This window comes from Struthio camelus, chromosome 3 (assembly GCF_040807025.1).
Source record: "Struthio camelus isolate bStrCam1 chromosome 3, bStrCam1.hap1, whole genome shotgun sequence".
Taxonomy (NCBI): domain Eukaryota; kingdom Metazoa; phylum Chordata; class Aves; order Struthioniformes; family Struthionidae; genus Struthio; species Struthio camelus.
In genome coordinates this window covers 130,846,741-130,868,798 of record NC_090944.1, presented here as the reverse complement: position 1 = coordinate 130,868,798, position 22,058 = coordinate 130,846,741, and the positions used below count along the sequence as shown (strand labels likewise).

Below are 22,058 nucleotides of genomic sequence, written 5' to 3'. Positions count from 1 at the left end.
TTCCTAAAGAAGAAACAAACCAATCTCTGTTTGTCTCACCTTGGGGACCGATATTAAAATGGATACCGCACCTTTCAGCCAAGCTTTTTCAACTGGAGAGTTCTCAGAAGTAAGGTGTCCATAGAGATGCATTATCTGTATATAAGGGTATATGTAAAGGGTTCTCTTAGGGTTGGCAGAAGTCCAGAGTGGTTGTTTTTGAAGAAACCAGCAGCCACCACTTTCTTTTTTTTTCCTTTTTAGCTTCAGGTAAAGCAGCAGCTCTTGCATCTGGCAGCTGCTCGGTTTCACCTCTGTTGCAATCCCAGTGAGGCCACAGTTTGATGGCTCTCTGACTCTGAGTTAACATATTCCTGGCCTCCGACTGCCCTTTGGCTCCTTGCTCCATCCCTGCACAGCAACTTAACAATGATCTCGCTGATGTTGCCACCAAAATTTTGGGGGCTGTGCTGTAGACTCAGTGATGTGGCCTCTGTGCGTGGGTTTGCTGATGATCCCAGCACTCAGTGGGACTGCAGCCTGGGCGGCTGCAGGGAGCTCCCGGCATTTCCCTGCTGCAGCAAGAGCTGTAGGATATCTGCTTCAGGGCTGTGTATCCTGCTACTTCCAGGTAGGACAGGAACACAGGAAGATCTCTTCCTAAATTCTTGCCTTGCTTTTGATATGTTAAAAACTAATAAAATGCAGGATATTTCAAAAGAAACTTATTGAGGCTCAATGAACCATCATGTCCAGATGGAACTTTCTTTCAATAGAGAGCTTTTTAACCGGGAGCAGTTTTCATCATCGTACCTCTGGGGTAGTCCTATGATTTGTTAATACACAAGCTATGAGTCAGTTACAAACAAAACTGCAAACAAGTACATAACAAGACCATTATATAAGGCATTATTTCAAATGCTTTGAAGATTTTTTAAAAATAAGTGTTAGTAGAGTATTGTAAAAATGTTCTTGTTAAATATGCAGTTTTCTCTTCTTACCATCTAGATGCAAGTCCAGAAATACAGATCTCAGAGGGAGGGAATGTCATAAATTGACCTAAAATTATTTTACTCTGCCTAAACTGGTCAGATTTTTAAGGAACTTAGGGTCTTTCATGGACAGAAACTTGAAATTTCTCCCTTCAGATGGTACAAAGCTTTCAATTGCAAGTTGTGTTGAATCAGGGAATATTGGATCTTAAACTTGTTCTTGCAAGATTGAGTATTGCATGTTCTGCATCTCAGAAGACTGTAATTTTGCAGAGGTGTTACCCATTAAAGAAGAAAGCTTGAATCGCTTATCTGGGGTCATGTCCAAAGACCTTCAAGGAGGTCCTAAGGAGGCTCTGAGGTCTGTTTTCTTAGTCCGTTTGCCACAAAGAGGATGCAAAATATCATGACAGGTGATCAAGAACTTTGCAAGGCTGGTCTGAAAATGTGTTCCAAGACAAAGAAACAATTTCTTCACCAATCCCTTTACTCCTCAGAGTAGAAGACGACTACACTTATTTTTTTCCCTCACCAGGTACAAAGAAAAAGTCCCATTGATCTCAATAAGAGTTATGCACCCGTGTCTGAAGAGAGAATTTATCCTAAAATGATTGAAAAGGTAGTGGAAGTAAAATGTAAGGATAACCAGATGGTTATTAGGGAGGTGAGAGAACAAAACCCTGCAGTAGTCAGTGGTGGAAATGGCATGACTGAATCATACTGAATTACAGTATATTAATCTGAATGCCTGGAAAACATATTTCTTGGATGGCAAAATGGAGAATTAACAGGTTTGACTAGGAGTTTCAAGTGATAATGCTGAGTGGAGTAACATTTCTTAATGACCATCTGATTATTGCAAAATAGAAAAATTTCAAATTGAAAGTATGTTTCATTAAGCAGATGAGGCAGCTTATGGCAGTTTTATTGTTCAAAAGGTTTTGAAAGAAATCTACTGCTGTCTTTTGTAATTTAATTGAGCTTGGTGGAAAAAAAGGGAAAATGAATATAGCACATGTGCCTATCTTGTAAAAAGGCATCTGTAGATCACAAAGCATTTTATAAAGGAGGTAAATATTGCTACTTGCATCTTACATAAAGAAAAACTTAGCACAGAGGACTGTAATTCTGGTGGCTTGTGAAATGATTTGTGAATTCAGTTTATGAACAATTTAGGGATTCTTTTGATACTAGGAACTCTTTGTATGTAGCTGTGCAATATCACAGTATGCTTCTGAAGCAGGGTGAGTTTGCTTTCTTTGCTACTGTTAGCTTGACGTTGAAAGAAAATGCCCACAAGTTGATAAGGGGAATTTGTATCCATGGCATGGGGTTAACAACAGGGGTTTCTTAAGCTTTGCAGTCTATATATAGTCAAATAAGGTGCCGTGGGGCAATGACAGGTTTACTGTCCCCAAGAATTCATGTTTTCAGATCTGAAGTCCAGGGAGTGGTAACTAAGCAACTGGTTGTGTGGAGGGATACTTTGGCTGAATGAGGTAGGTCAGAGGACTACCTGAAAAAATGGAATTGCAAGTAGTGGAAGAGTCTCTTTACCTACTGTTTTAGAGATTAAGAAATAACCAGAAAGTCTCTGTGGCCTAGAAGAGAGGCTAGGTATGAAGATATGGTGGGGAGAGGAAGCTCCCTGGACACTGCAGGGAAAGGTGAAAATCCTGAACATCCTGAAAATGCCAAAGAACATCCAAATGTAATGAAGAAGCCAATGCAGGAAAATGTGTGGCATTGTTTTGTCTGAATCTGTGAACTTCTTGCGCAACCTATAATGGAAAGTGATTTGAGTGTTAACACAACCTGCATGTACGTATGGCCATGTGGCTTCTCCTACATACCTGTGAGAAGGTGACCTTGTACACTTGGAGTCCCCACAAAATGGTGCTCTAAGGGAGGGTCTGCTGAGACAGCTGGATGTCCTGGCATATTGTCAGTGCTCCTAGGGGCTTACAGCTGCTGCTACCTGCTCCTAATAGAGAGGACCTCACACCTGCAAAATTCAGATTCTTATCCAAGAGATGACAAAATATTTCCATATACTTACCAGTGCCTTTCAAGAGCATCCCCTGTGTTGGTTGGAGTGCTGCACAGCTCTTCATCACATTCTGCCCCAGAAGTGGCTGCATTTCTGTAGGGAGTGGTGTTCTCTCTTTATGTGCATGGCTTACTGGCCTCTTTTAATGTGATTGGAACGGCATCAATGTGACATACGGTAAATAATTCAGAACGACTCTTTCATCAAGTGTAAGCTAGGTTATTGATATTTGATTTTAGTTAGATAGACACCAATGCCAGCTCCTGAAGGGGATCTCTGAGTTAACTAATTTTACTTGTGTTGGTACCAGTAAAATACTCCTTAGGCGGTCCTAGAGATTCCTGGTGCTTAGTATATGTTGAGTTCTCCTAACAGAAAGACTGCTTCTGAAGCCTGGAGACCCCACATATTTTTTAGGAGCAGACATGCTTCCCTGAAAAGGGGACTGCAGGTATTGATCAAAACCTGATTATCTCAACTGCATATCTAAGACACCTGAGAAACATACATACAGTATAAAGCAGCAAGAGAAGCTAGTGCAGGAGTGGTGTGTTATTTGCAGAGTAACAGCATGTGCTTTCACATTCGCAAAAAAACATGCATGCATCACTCAAAACAATTTCTATTATTTGAGACTGAAATCTTAACAACCAGTTAGTTTCTCGTTAGGGTTCTATTTACATAGCTAATGAAGGAGCTAACATATAAGGAATGAAAACATTTGAGACTCACCAGCATAATCAAATGACTTTATCTTTGGTGAACCAGAGAGCTAGCTGCATTTAGAATTGCTTTCTTACCCAGCTAATAATGAGAACAAAAGGACAGTAACCCCCCAGACAGAATCCAGCCTTCCTGGACTGTTTTTGGAGAGAGTGTCTTAAACTCGCTGGGCCTCAGTTCCCACTAACCAGGGGTAATGAGCATTCCCTTGCCCGCATGCTGTCTGTTTAGGGTATTCGCTTCGTTGGAACAGAAAACATGGTGTGTGTATATGTGTGTGTGTGTGTGTGTGTGTGTGTGTGTGTGTGTGTATTCTTTTTTAACTCAGAAAAATGGGGTCATTTGACCTGTTCAAGAGGAGAGGCAGACAGTATTTAAATAAGCACAGTAAACAGGGGCTATGATCTGTAGCAAGAAAGTGGGAATAAACTGCTCTGCCACTGTGGGAATTACAGCATAGAGTCACATCTCCACGTAGTGTATCAAGAAAGCCAGTATCCTGGGGCCGTTATCGTAGACAGGGCCTTTTAACGATGCTGCAATACAAATAATGATTAATGCTTTTTTTCTTCTTGTTCATAGAAGATAGCACTACTTTCTTATGTTCACCTTTAATGGGTAAGTCATGTCACAAAGTTAACTTTGATGGAGGAAGGTTTAAGAGCTCTGTTTACAGCCACGTTACCTTGGGGAGTGGTACTGATGTTGCTAACTCATGTCCTAGCACATCAGACAAATTTGTGCAGGGACCTCAGTGACAGGCTTCAAGAGTAAGAGTTGAACAACTTAAATAAGGGTTGCAGAATCAGCTCTACAGGAGTTCATGAAGATGGGCGGCAAAGACAAACTTACACAGTCCACAGCTAGTCTCAAGTTACCTAAAAGTTAACTGAGAAATTGACTAGCTTCTTGCTTGTAAATTACTGCCAAGCTGGTGTGCTGCACAGCCCTGATCCTTGAAGGAATACAGTCATGTACTACAACTCTCAGACAGAAACACAATTGCTGCAAAGTAGGAGTTAGCTGAAAACGTATTCTGTTCTCCAGAAAGCTGTGGGAGTTATCTGAAGAAACAATGTGACAGCTTTCCCCAGTTTGCATTACTTGGAGAGAGTGGTCATTCTGGATGACAGTCCCAGTTTGTGGATGCATCGTCTTCAGCCTGCCTCTTAGAGGAAGACTGTACTTCATTGTAGGGGATCCAGAGTCCCCAGGCTTACTGCAGAACAGTGTGAATTGGCTCGCTCCAAGTTTCAGGAAAGATTAGCTGAATGAAGGTACAAGTTGCTGTAAAGAAAGCTAGTGTTTAGAGCCTGGTCGAGTACGCCAGACTCCATGGCACTGCTCCGAGGCTGAGCGCTACAGGGTTTAAGAAGGCCTGGAGGGCACTAGCTCGCTCCTCCAGAGGAGAGGCAGGAGGAAGTCAATTGTTTGTAATTTGCAGAGGTTTTAGCAGCTCTGATCTTGTGGAACTGCAGCGAGTGTTTCCAAGCAGCAGAACAGCAAGGAAACAGAGCCCCAGTCTCCCATGGCAGAGGGAAATCACGTAACAGAAGCTGTGAACAGTTGTTTTTGGTTTCCAGTGCCAGATCAGAAGCTGATCTCATATGGGCCTGCAGCTACTTCTGCGGGAGTTCACCAGGAGACTTACAGAGCAGCCTGTGCCCCAGACTAGGCTGACTCGTAGCACTGCGTTTCTGGCAGAAGATAGAGGTTGTTGTGTGATGGAGCATTTGAATTGTTCCCTACAGTCTCAGGAAGTGGCTGTCTGAAGACAACAGGGCTGCACTTGAAACTGTCCACAGCATGCTTTGGGTAGCTGTGCTTATCTGCCTTGGCACGGAGGTGTTTCCCTAGTTTAATGGAAGAACAACTTGGCGAGGAGGGGAATCTTTTAAAATTAGAACAAAGCAGGCATTGGTTTCTCACCGAAAGCAAATGTTGATGTTTCCTGCCTGTTAAAACTTTCATTCTTTAGCCATTGTTAAGTAAAAATATTTACACGCTTAGAATAAAATCTGAAGCTAGAGCCATTGGGGGAATCAGAGGATGGTATCTTTAAGGAAAAAATTCTGTTTTTTGGTCATGTTTAATCAGAGACTAGTCTCAGAAATGCCAAAATAGTGCAACAACTGTTTTTAGGATGGGCTAGATCTTCAGCTGCTTTTGACTCAGTACAGCTTCAGTTGAACTGTACAAGTTCACTAGACTCCAACTTTGTATTTCTCTCCAAGACTTAAACCAGAAGTGCTAAAAAGTTGTGAACCAAAGCTATGCTAAAGCAGAAAGTGTCCTATATTGTGTCCTATATAGACATATTAAGATCTGAAATAAGCTATATGGCTCTTGAAAAATTCAAATCTATATTTATGAATCTGGCCATAATTATTAGCAAACTAGCAAATAATTAGCAAATCTCTAGAAATTAAACCATCCATAGAGGTGGTGTGGAACCTTTGCCTAACTTTGGATAGGCACAGGAAATTGAATATCTAATGATGACATCTGGACAATAAAAAGAAGGAATGAACATATTAAAATCAGAAACAATCCATATTCCTTCCTTCAGTAATAACGCCCTGATTACTTATGTTCTTCCTGGGAAATACCTTGCTGAAGGTAAACATCTGTGGTGAGAGATGGGTAATATAGTGGATGATGGCATCGTGCTCTATGAAACACCTATATGTGCTATGATGTGTTATTGATGGAGTGTGGAAATACTGTCTTATGCCATCTTACGCATTTTTGCATCCATCAGTTGCTCGTGTATGGTGAGAAGTAACCTGGGGAGAAGCATTGCCCAGCCGCATGGGGAGAAGGCAGCTGACCACAGAGCAGCCGCTGGCGGCTAGCTGTGGGAGGGAAGGACCAGCAGCCCCACAGAGGGATGCCAGCGTAGGAAGTTCTTCACAGCATGGAGGGTGGCAGTGGCTTGTGCCCCTCCAACCTCGGTGGTTGGAAAATTGTTTTAAGCTGTGCTTCAGATAATTCTAATTAATGCTTTTCTTGGTGAGGAGTGGAAGATTGTGCTTTAATTAAGCCGTATCTGCTGGTTAAGTCAGCTTGGTGTGAAGGACTGAGTGGTAGAAGGACTTTTTTAGCATGGGAATGGGGATGGATTTCTTTTTATTGTGTCTGTACTTTTTTTGTTAGTAACTGTGCCTTTTGTTTAGCGTGTGTGTGTGGAGAGCCTGAGCCATCCTTTGCTATGTTCCCCAACACTGTGATCCAGGTTCATGTAGCTTGTGCCCACCCAAATCCCCTCACTTAGGATCTGCTCTGGGAGACTCTCCATGGAGGTAGAGCCCCTGCAACTCTGTAGCCTGCCAGCAGGCATTACTGTGCAGGGATGAGGCAGAGTTACAGCTGTGAGCTAAAGCATTCCATGAGATCAGGTAGGACATCTGCTTTTGAGGAAGAAAGTGAATCCTTGTGTCCATGGCAGTGCTCTCCTTCATGTTACTGAAGGAGAATGGCATCTCTTTGCTGAGCCTGTGACGGCCAGCTGTCCTTCCTCAGCTGCAGGACCTGTTCAGTGTAATTCTCAGCTGACTTTAAATAAATCCATTCCTGTGACAGTTTACTGATGTTTATGTGACCATCCAGAGGAAAGTTTGGCAGATGAAAGCCCTCATTGGCCTGACCTAGGCTTTTGCTGTCAGTATTCAACACGCCTTCCTCTCTCTTTGCAATCTCAGCAACCTCTCCCCTTCTGAGGTTGGCTTTCTTGACTCTGCCATGTATCCTTACATAGCACAGCACTAGCATGGCTTTCAGAGCCTGCTAGGGAGCAAGAAGATGCTCTCTGTCCTCCTTGACCTCTTGTCTCATAAGGGAATGCCACGATCTCCTCCACATTAGCAGGGAGGAGCGTTGTTGCTGGGGCAAACGCTGGACTTCCACCCAGCCAATGTGAGGCAGTGCAACGGGATATGGTCTCTGCCCTGTATTCTGTATTGTGCTCAGCTGGCAGCTTGGGTGTGGGAGAAATGGCACAAGAATGAAATGTGTGCTGACAGAAGTCTAACTCTGATATAATGTTCTTAAATCTTGGCATTAAGGGGCACCTTTGGGAAGCTGGGCTGTGATGTTGCTTGAAGAGTGTTTTCTGCTCTCAAGTGACTCTTGGTGAGCTCAGGGGAAGTGCCTTCGGCATATGAAACAGTTTTCTCTCTGGCTGAGTAATTCAGCTGCTCTAGGGATCCAGCTGGCACTGCTCTGAAGTTGTTTTCATTTGCTACATTCTCCAACATTTGCTCTGAAAGCTGCTGCTGCAGGAGAAGACACTTCTCCCTCGTCTGCCTGGGAGAGTGATGTTCCCTCCTTCTCCACTCCATTCTGTCTTGTTCTTGAGCCTTTCTTGGATCAATGCATGTCTGTGCCATTGCTGTCACGGGCAACTAACTTCAATGTCAAAAAGCACAGGCAACTTCTCCCAAATCTCCAGGCTATGCAAGGTCTTTGGATTAGATCTCCAAGCTGAGTGCAACAATAAAACACTTAGAGTGCAATGTGGCCTGCTCAGTTACTCAGAACAAACTTCTATTCTATTTCTCTCTTTGGTTCCTTCTTCACTAGTACATAGTCTAGCTTTAAATAAAGTGCATCTGTAATGGGTTTAGATGCTACAAAAGCAGGAGGATTTCAGTGAGATTATTAAACTTGTGCTGTGCTGTTTTTCACCTTTTTACCACTTATTTTAATGATGCTGCAGAAGCTCTTCATTTTCGTGCTGTTGCTGATCCAGTCTGTGCAGATCACATGGGCAGCATTCCCAGGGAGACTGGGTCACCTAGTAAGAAAATTCAGCTTGGGAAAATCACTCTTCTCTTTCTCATACATCCTTGCACCTCCCCACCACCACCCTGCCTTGTGTATGTCTCTCACTTTAAAAGAAACAGAAGGGAAAAAAAGAAGCAAAAAAAGAAAAAAACTTTGAGGGATTAAATCTCCGATGTGAACTTACAATTTTTATTACTTTTTCTTAATCCAAAAGAGCTTATGGACACTCAAAATGACAATTACTTGAATCCAATTACTTGGAACCATTTTATGTCACTCCAGACTTGTTGCTTGATCTCAATAATAAATGAACTTAAAAATATTTTTATTACTAAAGGAATTGTAGTTGAGAAGGCCAGCTCATCAATCATGATTTCCTTTTGTAGGCTTAATATGAACCTCATTTGATTTTGAACAAAACAAGATCATCTGAAAATTTAGCTACTGTACTTTCAGCTAGGGAAAAGGGAATGTGGCCTCTACGGATTTTGAAATCCTGGCTTACAAGTTAAAGATGTTAACTGAGATTTATTGGATCTTAATGATTAAATGAATTTACATTTAATTTAAATAAAAATGGAAGGAGCTAATTTGTAATGTGGAAGTTCCAGCGAAGATCAGGACCCCACTAAGCAAAGTGCTGTGTACACGCTCAGGGATTATTTTTCAGCCAAATCAGCTCTTTGAACCTGTTTACTGAAAGAGCACGAGCACTAGTTTTGGCATGAGCGATGGAGCAGGGCTATGTGGCTGGGGCTAGGGAGGAGGTGTATGAAGGGAGGGACTGTGGCAGGCTGCACTTTGGTCAGCTGAATTGTTTGGAACAGCTTCCTTGGCAGCTGGGCTGGTTTCCGAACATTCCTATGCTGAATAGAGGACAGATGGAAAGAGGAGGGAAGGATCAGCTCTTGTACAGATTGGCCACTGGAAATGCAAAGTCTGACCTAGGCAAATTCTTATCAACCTGTGTGGCATCCTGCCTGTGCAATCTAGAGATGCCGAGTTAGGGATGTGGGTGCATGATATAGGGAATAAGTGGCTTCCCTTCGCTTGCACAGAACCCCCTGGCACAGGTAGGGATTGAGTGGAGATCGCTGATCTCTCTTGCCTAACTTCTGCCTTGATAGCTAGTGCATAAAACTCTAACCAGCTTCCATTGAATAAATTGTCCCTAATGGATAGATTACCTGGGTGGGAAGAGGGCATATGTTTGCCTGGAAAACTGGCTAAAAACATATTCACCTCAGTCACTGAACTGTTCAACATAAAACCTGGGATAAAAACCTGCCTTTTTGCAGAGCCTAAGGAGCCTTGTGGTCACGTGTCCCCTTCTGGCATCACTGCTTTCTGCCAAAACCAGCAGTTTGTCCCTGCTCCTTTCCTCCTCTCCAGAAGTGACTCTCCCCTTTTACCAGCCAGCACAAGCAATTGCTCCCCAACCTGCTTCAGAGAAAAAGGTCTGGGTTAGCTTAAATGCACAGAGGAGAAGTTTTAACCTAAGTTAAAACCTAGGTTTTAACCTAAGCATATGGAGAGAACTGAGCTAGGGAGCAGCCGTGTGAGCAGTTATGCTGGGGACGTGGAGGAGACGCTAGCCCATGGTGAGGTTGTGGGCAGAAGCGGTGATCCACTTACCTTGCTGTCCGTGGCCAGAACAGGGTGTATAGCCATAGCCGGACACCCTGTCAAAGGGGATGCCAGTGAGCCTTCAGTGACAAGCTGGGTGCCAGTTTGGACAAGCTTGTGGACCAAACACAATGCAAAACTACGTTGCGGTACATGTTGTTAGCCTGTTAATGGAGAGCCTTCGGACATGCTGGCAAGCACGGGCACCATTCACAGCAATAATCTGAATATCCTTCAGCCCCTCTGCGGGAAGAGCCTGTCAGAGCTGTCCTGGCTGACCCTGCAGCTGTGGCAAGGGCTGCTGGCCAGGCTCTGCACTGCAGGAGTCCTCGGGCGCGCTCTTGCTCCTCCATGGCTCAGCAATACTCTCGGATCTCATGCCATTTTGGTCTGGGCTTGCCCAACAGGCTGCTCTCTGGATGGCTGCAATTCCACTTTCCAGCTGCCTCTCCTCTAGGCTGCTTTAAATGCTCTCTTATCAAGAACTTTTATATGTATATAAAAATGGTGCATTTTAACAAACGTGTGGGGTTATGATTAGCTGGCTGGAGTGATGATAGCATGAGTCTAGGTCCTGCCTTCTCCAAACGATACCGAGGAAGGGAGAGGGAGGCATGGGTTTGGGCTACACCTATACTGGTAAATTAGCAATGCCTGGGAACACTTCTGGGCCCAGCAAAATGACTAGCTGCGCTGTCAGGATATCTCCAGGATGTTTTTGGGCCAGGCCAAGTAGCTCTCTACCAAACAGTTTCTATGCTTGGTTTGGCTGTTACAATGTTCCTGGGACCATCCCCCACCAGCAGTTTGTGTGCAGCAGCCACGCTGTTGCAGAAGCTAGCAGTGAAGCTGGCTTTGCCACGCTGGTTGGCCTCGGTGCCCAGGAGTGTTGCCAGGCATACGTAACCTACTGATATAGACATAGCCTTTGAGAAAGAGAAATAAATGGGGATGTGGGTCTAGCTTGCTCCCGTAGAATTTTGCCCTGGGCTTTGATAGAAGAGGATTTTGCTCCTCAAGAAACATGCAGTGGGCCCAAGAGAAACATGGAGTGAATTACTGTTGGAAGGAAAGAGAAGGAACGATATGTTTTTCATCAAGTCTTTGAGTGATATGATAGGTGACTTTGAGGTTGCTGGACCTGGATTTCTAGTTAGTGACCTAACCATGGTGTAAATAGCGCCTCAAACACAAATGAAGAAAGATCAGTAGCTTTGCTGGACTAGAAACAGTCTAACCTCCTTGGCGAGGAAAATGAAACCCTAAGTCAAATGTGGGGAATTGAATCTCTGTCCGTAAGGACAGCATGCACAACTCGTCTCATCCTTACTAGGCCAGTAGTTGTTGGCATGGGCATTTGGAAGTTAGCAACTGCAGCCGCTAGGTCTTCAGTCGCTGTGCTTTGCTTGCAAAACAATTTGAAGGCAAGGTTTTCATTCCAGAAACTTTGCTTCCTCTTATTGCTTTCCAATGTGGAAAGCAAGTACATTTCACTCATTGCAAGTCAAAGTTGTGTGCAAAAGGCACTAACTACAATATAGCGAGAAGGGGGGTGAAAAACCAGCCGCCTTCTCTCCCACAGTCTTTCTAGACCACAACCTGTTTTAACAGTGTAGTTTGTTAAATGGAATCTGAGGCTAAAATTTTCTTCTGCTTTTAGGAAGTAAAACATCATAATAAGAGAGCAAAAAAAGCAGAGGATCGAACTGTTAGGGTGTGTTTGCAGTCTTCATCTATTGCTTTATGAAAACCTCATCTGAAGTGCCTTGAACCTTGGGTGTACTCCGTAATTACTGCTTTTTGCCCCTCCCCCCCTTTTTTCTCATTATGCGGCTTTCCAGGGAAGCTTGACTTTCTGAACATTTTTGGTTGAACATCTTTATTTTTTTTTCTACCAGATCACAATGGGCGATTATTTGCTCAAAGATAGCTATTTAAAAATTATTTTTTACACATACAGCACCCGCCACTGTTTGCAGGGTGGCCTTGACTGTCAGCAGATTGCCTGACCTGTAACCTAATGTGCTATAGAGCTTCCTCATTTTCAGGGGTTATTTAGCCTTTCCTGTTGTTATCCCATTCTATTTATAGCAAAATAGTAGTAAAAATGCCTTTGTCACAAGCAGGGCTAATGAAGAAATTGCCAGGAGCAGTTACCTCACTTTTGAGGGATATCAAGAGATACTGCTTCTCTGAACACAACAGAAATATTTCTTCTGCTAATCTGCTGCTCAGGTTAAAAGAGTTTGACACCTGTTGGCTGAGGAACCTCCTCTCCATAGGTACTTTGGGAAGGCCACAGAACAGACTAAAAGCAAAAGACATGGACCTTAGACCCTAAAGCTAACGACTGCAGTAGCTGATATCCAAAGTGTCGGGACTGGCACACAATAATAGCAGCAGCATCTGTTTGAGTTACTTAGGTAGATTGTACACACAATTTACCAGCTGAATGGATAAATTAAACAGCTTAATTCGCCAGGACAGCTCCCCATGAGCAGGAAGACCAAACGCATCAATGAGTTCTTCATTTCATGCCTTTTATTACTGCTTAGGATTTCTTCACATAAGCAACTATTTCTTGTGGCTAGTCTACATATACACATACAGCTTGTGCAGATTCACAGAGGTCAACCACACCATGGCTAAGATGTGCAGTAGGTAAAATTCATGCCCACACAGCAGACCAGCATAGGGCCTGTGTGCTATTTTGGCCACATTTTGGTGGTCTAAGGAAGTTACATGCTGCATGATGCCCGTGAAATACCCTAGTTTTTCTATACAGAGGTGAATTTCAATCCTGTAGCCTGCAAGGCTTGTTAAATACAGGAGAAATAATTGAGATAGAAGTCATTATCATGATCCGGTGTAGGGCAATTTTGTATTTCACATCTTTCTAATGAAGACAAATGTATAATATGTGTACAGCTCTGCATAATTCATGGTAATGTGGTGCAAATGGCATTTGCTCAGGCTAGGTGTGAAATCATTTTGGTTGAAGGGAAATAAACCTTTATTTTATCATATATATATTTTTTTTCTTTTGGAGAGTTTGTAGAAATGTTGCTTTTTTGCACTTTTGATCCTTGTAAATCTAGCTTGTTGTATCAGAATGTGTCCAATATTGCAAATGGATGGAAGGAAGGAAAAAATAATATTTACATATTATTACAGTGGTGTGTTTTTTTTCATGTATCACAGTTCCTTAGTGTTAAAGCCTGACATTTTAGAAACTGCTTAGGAAAGAATTACATTAAAAAAACCACTTTAATTCTGATTAAATTTATTTTGCAAGGAAACTATTTTCCCACCAGCTGCAGAAATGAATGTTGCATTACATTGCACAACTTGGAATTCCAACTTTCCACTGATATGGAGAGTGTGGCCCTGATTTTTCAAGCACTTATGAATAAGCTTCATTTTAGGACCTCAGTGTGCTTCCCAGGAAGTGTGAGCATCTGAGCAAGCACCGGCAGAATCCGGCAGTCTATAGGAAACGATTTGGAGTAGCAATGTTGGGCTAGCAGTGATGTTGCCTCTTACCTGACCCATGTGCTGGCTGTCTTTGCTGGGGGACAAAGCGGGGAAGGAGAAGCTTGGTGGCAGCTCCTTCTCCTTTCCCAAAAGCCGGCGGTGGTCCGGGCTGCGCTCAGCAGTTTGGAATGTGTGTGCGGTCCCCGCGGAGGGAGGCAAGGGAGCAGAGAGCAGGTGAGAAGGTCAGAGATGCAAAATAAATGGCGTTTATTCCATGGTTCCCCAGCTTGTTTGTTTATTTAGTATTTTGATTTATTTTGAACGAGTTTATTGCATGGCTGACTGAAGGAATGTATTCAATGTTTAGTATACCCACATAAGTGGATGTGAATGTTTACTCAGTATATACATGTGAAAGCTATAGGGATAGCAGAAAACATAAAAAAAAAAAGAGAGCAAGCCTCCTACAGTAACACAATGCCAAGGCTGCATACGTCTGGTGAGGGAACACAGAATTTATGGCAATAAAGGAATTAGCAATTGGACAGTGTTGCACATCCTGAATGTTTTATAGTGCTGCTTTGTCAACCTAATCCTGAACAGGCTAAAGGACATACTTAGTTTTACAAGCATGTAAACTAAAGGGTGCCAATTCTGAGCAGGTGGATACGCCGTGAAAAATTTCAGCTTTTTTCGTGCTAGCCGCAGCTCTCTTCTTTCTTTTGTACCCCGCCAGCCCTAGCGCCCTGCGTCTTGCCCCGATCCCCTCCTCGTCCCTGCCACAGTGTCATGCCGCCCTGTCCGGGTGGCAGGAGGGCCTGGTGGTCCTCACAAGCCGCATGGGTGGCCCCTCGCACACCCGCTGCCCCGTGGGCCGGTTCACGTGCAGGCTGAGCCACAGCGGGGTCTGAAGCAGCTCGGAGCGGGTGAGGGACGCTGCGGCGTAAGACAGCGCGAAGGCAACGCAGCCTTTGGCGTGCTCCTGCCAAACCACGGCCGGGAAGGTGACTTTTTCACCACTTTGTTTCGCAGAAGTGGAAGGGGAGCGCCAGAGCCGTTCCCCAACCATCCCGGGGCGTTCCAGGGCCATCTGTATCGGATGGAGGGAGACTGGTTACAGCGAAAAGGGAAAGAGAAGAGACGGCAGGAAAGAGCAGGAAGCCAAGGAGTGGCAGGGGAGGGCAGCTAGAGGTATTAAGGTATGCAAAGGCTTCAAAAGTGCTTTTCAAAAGTGCTAAGCAGATCGGCTGTATAACACCCGTCCATTTCAGTGGGGCCTGAGAGAAAGCAAAAGGGAGGAGGTGAGGGTGCAGCGTGCGAGAGGCTTTGCTGCGCATCTCTGCTACAACGACAGCGATCCAGCGTTGGCTGGGCGGCAGCTCCGAGTGAGGTTTCCCCCCGGCTCTCCAGGATGAACACGGTCCCGCTGCCAGGCATGGGCTGTGTTCGTATGGGGCTCGAGCGGAGGGCAGGTCCCATCGAAGGCACCTTGTTGGTGTCCTCCCAAAGGTCTGGGAATGGAGGAGAGGGTTTCCAGAGGCTGGTTCACGTCGCTGAGCAGGGTCTGAGCATGGACATGGTTTCCTTCTCTACATCCTTTCACGTGTCCTGAGGGTTTAAAGAATTCCCTCCTGGTTCAATGAGGCTGCTGGGTGCTGGGGTCAAAGGAAAACGCCTTTGAGATGACCCCACGCTCCCTGCAGAGAGCAGGGACAGGGTGGGCAGGCAGCCAGGGTTCAATACACCACGTACCCCACAAGGCGCGCTGCCTCTGCTGTCCTGGGAACACAGCTGTTACATCCGTATCCTGACCAGTATCGCTATCATCCCGACTGAGGCTGTACCCAGCCTCCTTTACAGTAAAGGACAAACAAAGCAACCAGCCCTCCTCAGTGCAGATAGGATGTTACAAAGTCAGAGCTTTTCCCCGTAGTTGAACGGGACGACTGCATTCCTGCTAGGATTTAAGGGTTACAGTGAGAACCGTGGACAAGGCACCGCTGCAATTCTTCAGGCCTCTATTGGGAAATAGATTTGCTATTGGGATTGCGAAAAGTGTCTACGCGAGTCGGGTACTTACGTCTCACTGAAGTTTTGGGAATTTGTGTGTCTAACCTGATTATGCATCCTCGGAAATCTCAGTGTGACCTATATAGATGTTTGGGCTTCTGTATACCTCTTAAAATCCAGCCTTTAGCCACTCTTTAGCCACATTTCCCCTCCTGTAAAAAGGGGCCAGTAGTTCTTGCTCCTCTTGTAGAAGAAAGAGGAGGTCAAGCACAGGAAGAGCACTGTGATTTTGAGGGCTGCAGAAGTTCAGGTATAAGTGACACCATGAAGCAATTCAACATGTGCTAGTTATATGTTTTTTTTTAGTTTTTGTAATTTTTTTTTTGTAGTTTGTGCATTTTAGACTTGTGCTTTCTAGAAAGCTGCAGTGAAAGCATCGCAGTGATGGAGCAGACAAGGGCCTGGGACAGTCAAAACATGTTGTTCTCCTAAAACCCCACCTGCTTCAGTAAATTTTGTAACACATCAGCAAACAAGCTGCCAAATCAAAGTTACAGGGTGGTATTTGAGCTGCGACTTGTGCCCAGCAGAACTTCTCCGAAAACTGGGCAGAGCTGAAAACAAGGGATGTAATTGAAAGAAAGTTGCAAATTGCTTTATTTCCAGTGTGAAGCAGGTGCAGCAGCTGATCGCTTCTGCGGAGCGCATGCCACAGAGCAGGCACAAAGCTTTGCTATTATTTTCATAGTTCTGTCTAGTTTTAATAGGATAGTTAAAAATTGGAATGATAATGACCTGAGAAAACATGATTTTAGACCAGAAAATAAAATTGCAAGCATTCATTATCAAAGGCGTACTGGCAAAGAAGTGTTAGTGAACAAGAATGCCTGATGATGCAATGTTTTTCATCCTGCAACTGAGCACAGAAAACCTTTTCATATGCCCTAAGTCTGCAGCTACAATAAAGCCTTCATACAGACAATCTGCTTAAACAGAACGTCACGCTTGCCTTTATTTTATTTTAATTGCAAAACATTATCCAGTTTCACTGCTAAAATATGCAGCTCTTAAGGCAGTAAGCGTAGCTTTATATTATCCTCCGTTTTATTTGACGTCAGTCTCTCTGCAGTGATGACATTATAAGCCCCTGAAATGGACCATCGATGACGCAGCTATTTCGCTCTCATATGGGGGGAATACCCTCACCTCATTTTCTTCCTACCAAGACTTATATAATTAAAAAAATTCCTGTTTTTTTCTTCTGATTGGAATAGTCGGCATCCCCACCTCTTCATGGCGTAAACGTGTGGTCCTGCACTGCTGAAACCAGCAGGAATTTTGCCGCAGACTTGAAGGCAAGATCAAGCCCTCAGTGCCCAGATATTTGAGATTACTGTTGGCATTAACTCGTTATTTAGCACCAAACGGTAGCTATACCTAAATCTTAGTGTTTTTGCTAGTGGGTCTTAGAGGCACTTGTAAGGTGACTCAGCTGCATTTCAAGGATGGGAAGGTACTGAGGTACAAAAGAAAAGGCAGGACGCTCTTAGAGCTGGGCAGGGAACTGAGATCTCCTGAATATTAGTCATTCACTAGCTACTGAAATCTCACTAGTCTACCAGTCTATGACTACCCGTACTACATATGGATGAGTATTTACAAATGATGGCGGTGCCTAGATATCTGTTGGGTGATGACTCTGTTGTTCCTCGTGCTCTACAGAGCCGTAAGAACATTTCCTCCCTTCTTAATGATAACAATTACTGTTGAAATATTGGCTTTTGAAATTTGGAACTTTGTAGCTTCAAGGGGAAAGCGGTAGAAAGAGGTTATCACGTTAACTTGCACTTTTCCTCTTTCCCTAGCAATGTTATGAACTACAGATTGTAGGAATTTGTCTTACAGTATTAAAGTTACACAGCCTTGTGAACTGATTACTGTATCCTGTATTTGCAGATGTTACATTGTTACCAGCACCCATCAGCTTTCATTAGCAATGTAGACACACTGCAAATGTAGAAAATACTGGGCCTGCACTGTATTTCGTGATAAATTCCAATTTCCCTGCTACTATGATGGAAGCAAAGTGGAGATTTGATGAATGAAATTGAGACTCACCGTGAAACAGAGCAACAGCTTTGAAGAGCTGCCAGATTTCAGCAAAGGTGAAGAAGAATGAAGTAGACATTTCTGAATAAACTACCTTCCCCTCTTCAAGACCAACCCCCCATCTTATAAGTTCTCTTCTCTTATAAATTATCTTCCGTCCTTAATGGAATGGGAGACAGACGGCACAGCGTAGACAATTTATGGTTGTTAAAAGACAAACCACCAGAAGACAAATATGTCTTTACAAATGAGTGTTAAGTGATATTTCAGAGAAAGACTACACATCATATTCACACAGATGCCAACAGGAAGCACAGTTTAGAAACAGAAAAGCTTTAAGATAATCTCCACTTTTTATGAAGCCAAAACCTCAACATCACTAACACATCTTAACTCATTTTCAGAATTTGCCCCATATCATTTGATGCCATATCATTTATATGTTTCATACTTTAGCACAGATTTTTTAAAGAGTTTTATTCAGTAAAATATGCAAATACACACACACATACCTACATACAGGCACACACATCCATACATATATACATACATACATACACGCACACCCACCCACACCCACATATATATATATAAAACTCACACCTATAAGTATATCATACATCAAATCCTTAATACATATCGGGGGACAGAGGTCTAAAGTGGGAATTTTCAAAAACGCTCAGTATAGGTCTCACTAGTCTGTTGAAGTCAATGGTAAAACTGTTTACTATCAATGTGCATGAAGTGACGATAATGTTTCTGGAGGCTTGTACCTCTAACTATACCAGAAATTATGTCATTCGTCACTAGTTAGAGACACTGGTGAACATTTCTCATGTAGATCTTTCAGCTGAAGTCTTCTGCCCGTAGCCATCGATAAAGACAGTCACAATTTAACCAGCTGGAGAAAAGAGACTACATAGTGGCAGCATATAAGAGTGATTTGATAGAGTATTTGTAAGAGGAATATGCTGTAGAAAATTGTTTTCTTCTTTCTCCCTCTAGTCGTGAAAAAAGGGCTCTCACTGTGTTGTAAAACTTATCCTCATTTGGAAACTTTTCTACCATGTATTAAGAAAACCCAGCAATACCTAAAGTTGAGATCCATCAGCTGTATTTGGACTCCTGCAAAGGAACACCTGGGTGTGAAACCTTAGAAGCAGGTGCCTCTAACTGAATACTCAATGGCTATAAAAAAAAAAAAAAGAATAAAAAAGCAAGTGCGGGAAAGAAAGAAGAAAGAAATTAATCAGTCCAATCAATGATACAAGGTTCAGAAGTAGGGATATGAATGAAGTTTCACAAAGGAGATTAACGAATATGCATGGTCAGGTTTCCTAAAACCTAATGTCTGTACCAGATCTTTTCAGTATAACTGGTGGTTTCTCTATCAGGAATGTAATTGAAGTTCAGGCTTGATCTGAAAAACTGTAAAACTAAATGGCGCGGTGGGACTCCACTCTGATGGGGGTGGATCTTCAGCTGATGTATCACTTTACTCCCTTGATTTCACTGAGCCTATGTGGAATTACAGCATCACGAAATACAGCTCATTTGTCTCCAGGAGCATTGTCTCAGGTTCATTGCCGTACAGCTATAAGGGTGGGAAAGGCAGAAGGGTGTTATGTCTGCCGTGAAAGCTCAGTCTGGGAACTAGAAATCTGGGTGGGCACTTCCTGGCATGTTTCCACTTCACAAACCAAATGTTTCATTTCTTAAACCTAAATGCACCCGTCTCTAAGGCTGTTTGTAGCATTGCTGCTTCTCATATTATGACCTCAGGAGTGCTGACGCTACGGAAGTTACGGTAGCAGGTCTGAATGCAGTGTTCAGAGATAGTGGGATGGTTCTCCAGGTGGATAATGAGTCAATTGTCATGTTGATGAGACACAAACCGTAACTGGGCCTTAATGGCAGACGCAGTGCAGTTACACAGAGCTCACGGCCAGGACGACTGACCCAAAGACTTTCCTTGTAAAAGGAGGCACCTGCAAACAGCCAGTTTTATGAATGAGCTCTTCAGTTTAGGGGTGTACAGAAGCTATTGTGAACACTGGAAGCAGGGCATCACGCTGAAGGACTCTTGGGACTACCCTCCTGCCTTTGCAGCGCGATAGCTTCCTGCCTGCGGGTTCACCTCCGATCAGCATGTGACCTATGGACGCAAAGTGACAAGATATACAAAGTCTTGCATGCCTGACCTGTTTCACGTGACAGATCTGCTGTGGCTATCTCTGCATAAAAGCCTTCTGCAGCGCCACCCTGCTCGCTCAAGGGTTCACTTCTAACACAAACGTCTTTTGAGGGAAAAGGGGAACGACACTTTCAGAAGCTTATTCACTAGGGCGCTTGTGGATGGAGGCTTTGGTTGAAAAGAAATTGTATGCATTCTGGTGAGAAATCTGCATGTGCGCCAAGCAGAGCGGGGAAGGTGCTGGGATGCGTGTTTTTGAGGTTCTGGTAGGGGATGCCAGTGCATGCGGGGACACGCTATGAGCCCTTCCTGTCTTCACTTGGGACCTTGTGCAAACAAATGGTAAGACAGAGCCGCTACCCCGGGTGCTCTCAATCTGAATAGACTAGAGAGATGAAAAACTAGGAGAGGAAACATGTTTTCCTGTGTGAAGCATTAGTTTTTTATGACCAAGAGAACGGAAGACTGTGTGAACTGACAGGCGGAGAGGAGGCAAACCTACAAGACCCTCTTGATATCAGATCAGAATATATCCAGGCCTTTGGAACAACCATAAAGATACTTCTCCCTTATAAGGTCCATCATCCTAATATAGAAACCTCCTGGAGATAAAGCGAAGCTGGGCATACAGTACAACCTATGCTCCAGGCACAGGGAGTAAGTGTTGAGGCAAGAAATGACTTTTTCCTGGCATGACCCACTACAGATTGAACTGGAATGGCAATTAGAAGTTGAAGTGCTCATTTAATGTCAGTGATGTGTAAACTACATTGCCATTGTTATTTTAGTGCTGATTTACATAATTGGCATACCCTGAAGTCACACTGCATGCACTTTAAGTTCATGCTAAAGAGTTGCAGGAAGTCATAAAATTAAACATTATCTGAAATGGAATGCAACAGAAAAGTTACTAAACTTTTGAAGGATTTCATTTTGGTCTGTGTCACATCTCCTGCCTGTGGCCCTGGGCACGGCAGCGAGCGAAAATCGGAGGTTAACAAGTCCTGGGACTTGTCTGCATGGAGAAAGAAGCTTTACCAGCTCTTTAATTATATTGGTGTAGTTCTAAAGTGGTTTTGCTACACTGGTATGTAACTCTCCTTGTTAACATTTCCTTCCAGGAGTGACGTTTTGCCAGTATAGCTTAAGTCAATCTAAGGAGATAGGAAAGCCAAAATAAGAGGGTGCACATGAGGAATTGCTGCACTCTAACTGTGCTGAATTGTTGCCTCAGACTGGTAGTTTTCCTCTGCTGAAAAGCCCTAAGATGGAGGGAAAAGGCCGCTCCCAAAGGAGGAGCTGGTAATGGAGCTCAGTTGTTATTGCTTTAAATCCTCCTCCGCACAGTAATTCAACGTGTCAAAGGCTGTCTGTGTCTTTTGCAAATGAAGCCCCCGAGAGGTATCCGAGCAGGAGGCGCGGCGCTGCCGCCGGGTCCCCCGGCTGGGGTCGGTGCGCTGGCGGCCGCAGCTCCCAGGACCCTCGCTCGCTCGCTCGCTCGCTCGCTGCCCGGGCGGGGAGGCGAAGGGCCCGGCCCCGCCGCGGAGCCCCGCGGGACGCGCCGCCGCCCGCGCTTTGCTCCGGCGCCCGGCGGCGAAGTGACTTGTCCGCGCCGGCCGCGGGCGCCGCCGGCTGCGCGCGGGGCCGGACCCCGCCGGGCGGCGGCTGCGCCCCTCCCGCCGCGGCCGGGGCCGGGTGCCGCGGTCCGGCCCGGCCGCAGGTGCCCGAGGGGGCGGGAGGCGGCGGCCGGCGGGGACGGCCGCGGCCCGGCGCAGCTCCGGCGCGTTTCCGCCACTGGAGGGCACCAGCCGCATCTCAAACACCCGGCGCCGGCGGCGGCGGCCGCGCACGGCCCCGGCAGCCCCGAGGGAGGGCGAGGCCGCGGGAGCCGCCGCACCTCCGCGCGGCGCGGGGCGGCGCGGGGCGGGGCGGCGCGGACCCCGCGCTCCGGCGCTCCGCGGGCGGCCGCGCCGCGCGGAAACGTCGGGCCGGCGGCGGCGCGGCCGCCCGTGGGCGCGGGGCCCCGGCGGCACCTGCCGGGAGCGCGCTCGGCTGCGCGGCCCGGGGCGGCGGCACCGGCGTCGCAGGGCGCGGAGCCGCTGCCGGCCAGGCGAGG

The 22,058-nt window shown here is 45.1% G+C and overlaps 1 long non-coding RNA gene across 1 annotated transcript in view; it reads left to right on the top strand.

Moving 5' to 3' along the window:
• The window catches only part of LOC138066884 (uncharacterized), a 241,969-nt gene extending 220,578 nt beyond the window's left edge, over positions 1–21,391 (top strand). The window contains exon 9 of the long non-coding RNA XR_011140512.1: positions 17,596–21,391. This is a non-coding gene — a long non-coding RNA (uncharacterized lncRNA). The remainder of the gene's footprint in view (positions 1–17,595) is intronic.
• Positions 21,392–22,058: the final 667 nt, after the last annotated feature.